This window comes from Tenrec ecaudatus, chromosome 6 (genome assembly GCF_050624435.1).
Source record: "Tenrec ecaudatus isolate mTenEca1 chromosome 6, mTenEca1.hap1, whole genome shotgun sequence".
Classification (NCBI taxonomy): domain Eukaryota; kingdom Metazoa; phylum Chordata; class Mammalia; order Afrosoricida; family Tenrecidae; genus Tenrec; species Tenrec ecaudatus.
Genome location: NC_134535.1, coordinates 55,946,964 through 55,952,069, shown reverse-complemented (window position 1 = coordinate 55,952,069; position 5,106 = coordinate 55,946,964). Strand labels below are relative to the sequence as shown.

General features: G+C 39.3%; 1 pseudogene; it reads right to left on the bottom strand.

Moving 5' to 3' along the window:
- Positions 1–1,448: 1,448 nt before the first annotated feature.
- Positions 1,449–1,685, bottom strand: LOC142451348 (NADH dehydrogenase [ubiquinone] 1 alpha subcomplex subunit 3 pseudogene; annotated as a pseudogene).
- Positions 1,686–5,106: the final 3,421 nt, after the last annotated feature.

The window sequence follows — 5,106 nt, the reverse complement described above, 5'->3', positions numbered from 1 at the left end:
TCAGAACTGATTGAAAGGCACTGAACAACGACAAAAAAACACAAGGTTAAATGCCAAATTGAGATGGTGAAGCTTCAAGGGAGGAATCCTATTTCTTAGCATTCAGTATGACGATTACTAAGTTTGTGGGGATGTTGTTGTTTTGGTTCCGACACATAATAACCCTATGCAAACAGAATAAAACACTGGTTGTAATCTTTCCCAATCTACCTGGTAGAGGCCTTCCATTTTGGCTGCTATTCTGTATTCAATGGATGAAGTTACCTTCCATGCCTAATTTGCTGAGATTTATTTATAGAATGACTGGTTCTTGCCTTTTGTTGAACACTGCACAAACTACTATGTTCATATGAGTTGTTTGCTGTTATTTTTTAGCCTGTCGTTGTGTGGGATTCCATTGATCGGTTTCCAAAAGTGAAAAATGTTGCATATGAGGAAAAATGCTGTTGTGGGAGCCAGCTCATTTGCACGGTTTGGGCAGAAGCAATTCCTAATTCACCTAATTCAGTTGTTAAAATGGAGCTCTGACCAGAGTTCTCTCTGACGTAGGTGGCTGGGCAGACACCCAATGTGGAAATCACAAATTTACATTCCTTATTCTTTATAAAACTCCCTCCGTGCAACAGTGTATTCTAAGCACCTGTTCATTTTATCCATAAGTATTAAAATAGATGGAATTTTACTTGTAACATTTACTCATTGTATAAAGCTCATTTTACTTTTGATGGAATACCATTTGTATTCCCTTGTATCCCTTTGTAACAAACACAAGGGAATAAAAACACAGCAAACATATAATGCAGAGGAAAAGGGCCAAACAGAAAAATAGAGGGTGGCACACTGTCATTTCATTTCAACTTTGTGTTGTGCCCTGGATTCCCACAAGAGAGTCGGAGTGAATTACGTAATTCCTGAAAGAGTTCAATGAGCTAAACGTATTTTTAGGACAATTGCTCAGCAGATGCAGAAAGGGATTTTTTAAGGATGGATATATTACATTCAGAGAAATAAAATGGCTTGTTTCTAATATATCAAACAAAATGACTATTGTCTAATTAACCTACCTCTAAAGCAATGCGACCCTGCCCCTTTAGCAAAAACGGGTTAAGGATAAGTCACACGGCTGATGGTGCTCACATAGAAGGGGAGAATATTGCAAGTGAGGATGCCAATCAGGAAGCAAAACGGAAACATCATAAGAGTGTATCAGTACTTTAACACTCTTTCATATAGCCTAATCTAGCTTGTATATTTAAGTATCAACTGCATGAAACAATAAACTACCTTTTGGTCTATCGTTTTTTTATACTTAAAATGGTGTTTAGGGCAGCAAACCAGTTGCTAAGTTATTTGAATCCCACCACTGGGTAAGTCCCACTTGATATTGATAAATAATTCTTCTTTTTTTTTGGTTTCCAGGTCTTTATTGGGCCCGGCCTCGGCGGCGTTCACACTTTCTTCAGCCACTCCAGGCTGTGGCCCTGCGGGTCGTGAGGGTGGCTGGGCACATCTGGCGAGTTCCCATCATCGTGGAGGGGCACTGGGCTGGTGGACCATGTCGGAGCACTTCACGTAGGGCTCAACGGGGGCGGGATGACAGCGAGGCCAGCGGGGGGGAGGGACAAGACCAGCACCTGCTCCTGGGCCCAGCCATTCTTGAGGAAGGTGGTGAATTTCATCGCCATCTTGGCCTTGGCCGATAAACAATTCTTTATATATGATGCTGAATTCTATTTATTAACACTTCATTGAGAATGTTTGCATCTATGTTTATGAAATGTTTATCTGGAGTTCCCTTCTCTTTTGACGATGACATGTATTAGGGTAATTTTGAGTCAGTATCAATTAGAAAACATTCTCTCTACTTCCATTTTCTGGAATAGATTGCTGAAATTGATATAATTTCTTACATACATTTGCCAGTGAAGCCACCTGGATGTGGTGCTTTCTTTTTTGGAAATATATTGATTATTGAGTTATAACAGGAGTCCTGGTGACAACACAATTGGCTGCTGAGCAAAAGGTCGATGGGTTGACGCTCCCAGCTGCCCTCGCTGAGAAAGGGCCTAGAGATCTGCAGTTGTAGACTAATGGCCCCGTCTCCCCTCAGACTAAAGGACCACCACAAAGGCTACGTGTCAGAGAGTTCATTCTGACTCACGGGGACCCCGAGGACGAGTGGAACTGCCCCTCTAGCTTTCCAGACTGTAACCCTGGACAAGTAGAAGACCTAGTTGTGTGGGAGTTGGGAGTTGGGCTACGATCCACAGGGTGGGTAGTTTGAAACCCACAGCAGCTCCATGGGAGAGAGACTAGGCTTTGTAGTCCTGTAAGCAACATCGGTCTCAGAAACCCCCAGGGGTTCCTGTTTGTCAGCATCGATGCATGGCCGCCAGTTTGGTTTTGATTAGCATGGCACAGGGGTACAACAACAGCTCTGGTGATTACAGTGGTAATTTCATAATTTTTTAATGCCATAAGTCATGCTCAGTATTCCCATTGGAATCTTGGATAAATTTTTAACATATTTTAATTAAATGCTTTTAGTTCACAAAAATTTCCATATAAATAGCTGTTTCCTTTTTATCTTTTCATTTGTCTGTTTGCTGAATTTGCTATTATTGCAACGATGGTGTCTTCCATTTACTCTTCCAAGCATGATGTCCTTTACCAGGGGCTGTCCTCTCCTGATAAGATGTCCAAAGTACCTGAGATGAAATCTTGCCATCCTTGCTTCTCAGGAGTATTCTGGCTGTATTTCTACCACAACGTATTTGTTGATTCTTTTGGCAGTCCATGGTAGTAGAGCAGTGAAGAAGAGGGAGACCCTGAGCCAGATGGATTGACACAGTGGTTGCAGTCATGGGCTGAAACAGAAACAACCGTGAGCCTGGTGTAGGACCTGGTGGTGTTTGGTTTGGTTTGGTTATACAAATAGGTCTCATGCAACTCAACAGCACCAAACAACAATTCTTGTTCAACTACTTTTCATTCCTATCACACAGTTCTCAACTACATTAAGCGCTGGGGTTATGTGGGCGTGTGATGTAGTGAATAAATACAGCTCTTCGAGCCATAGTCTTTGCAATGTTGTTGTTTCATCAGGTGTCATTGAATCAGTCCCAACTCACAGCAACCCTAAGGACCACACAACAAACCACTCTTGGGGTCTGTGCCATCCTCATGATTGTTATGTTTGGGCCCATTGTTTCAGCTATGTCTATCCATCTGGCTGACGGTCCCCTGGTTTTGCATTAACTCTCTACTTTATTAATTGAACAATTTCAAACGGAACAAGTTAGGCAAATTCTTTAATTTCTTCATGACTAGATTTAGGGAATGGCCTATAAATGTTAATAATAGTTGTATTAACTGGTCTTTATTGTAAGCTTATAGATATTATCCTATCAAAAACAAAGTTGTACTTCAGGATAGAATTTGAAATTCTATTTTTGTTAATGAATGTGATCCCAATCCTCTTGAATCAGTCATTCCCAGAATAATAGACTATTATCTGATTCAAAATGGCCAATACCAGTCTTTTTCAACTAACTAATACATAGAATATAGATCATTATGAATTCAATTATATTTTAAATGATTTTAATTATCTAGATTCATATGTCAAATGGTGCACATGCTGCTTATTAATATATGCTTGCAGCTATCTCTTTCCGTCTTGAGTTGTGCCAATCAGCAAATGAAACCAGGTTAAAAAGGCTGTCAAAATAAATTCCTCAACAATATTTATAAGTCCCGTTCTTTGCATTGACGCCCTGGGGCATGCACATTGGGCTGCTAACTGCGGGGATGAAGTTCAAATCCACGAGAGGTTCTGCAGGCGAAAGACAGGCTTTCTACACTTGTAAAGAGTTGCATCCTCAGAAAGCCAGGAGGCAGTCTTCCCTGTCCTCTCCGGTTGCTGTGAGTCAGCATTGACTCAATGGCAATGAATTAGGTTTGGGGTCCTCTTTTCATTGTGTGAGAGATTGTTACAACTGTCAAAATCAAAAGAATAGTAGTCACATTAAAATGTCATTATCATCTAGTTGATTCTGAATCACAATGACTCTATAGGACAGGGCAGAATCGCCCCATAGGGTTTCCCAGACAGTAAGTGCTATAGACACAGATTACCATGTCTTTCTCCCTTGGAAGGGCTGGTGGACTCAAGCTATAGATGTTGAGTTAATAGCAGAGTGCTTCAACCAATGAGCCTCCATGGCAGCCTATAATTCACTCTTACTCAAACTCACAACCACTGAGTTGATTTTGACTTATAGTGATCATATAGAACAGCTTTTGTAAGTTTCTGTCACTCTAAATATTTATGAGAATCAAAAGCCTCATTTTCTCCTAACAGAATCACTGGTGATTTCAAATTGCTGTCCAGTGCATACTCCACAAGTGTGAACCGCTTTTAACTTGGTTAGTTAGGGAGAAACACTCCAGAATACAACTCTATCTACCAAGGAAAATAAGAAAATTTGGATATTGTAAATAATACCAAAATTTCAAACTATTTTTCCTTTTATTAAACTGACTCCTCTGACATCGATTTAAGATACTTAAATATGAAAAGAAACATTTTTCTTGCTTATAAGAAAACATTTCTTCCACATCAACTTTCTTCTTAAAAGAAGTTTCTGGTCAGCTATTATTTCAAGCAAGTGAAACTGTAAAAAGTGTTTGCTGTTCATTTGCATTGTCATTTTATTTTTGTTGATAAAATTATTTTTATGATTGCCATATCCATTGTTATTTATTCTGTTCTCTTTAATTCTTAAATGGCTTTATATCATTATAGAAGTTTTCACATTATGTTTTTGTTCCAACTGACATTTTTTTCTAAATGTAAAAATGATTAAATTAAAATATCCTAGAATTAACTATAAGATCTAAAGAGGTGTGTAATAAGGATGTATCCTTTTATAATACTTACTAAATCTGTATGTTGAGCAAATAACGCAAGAAATCACACTATGTGAAGGCGGCGGATGAGGCGTCTTGATTAGAAGAAAGCTCTCACCAACAACCAGAAAGCTCATTTACAAGTTTACCATAGGCAGATCTGAAAACCTCCCTTGCTGAAAACCAAGAGCATTT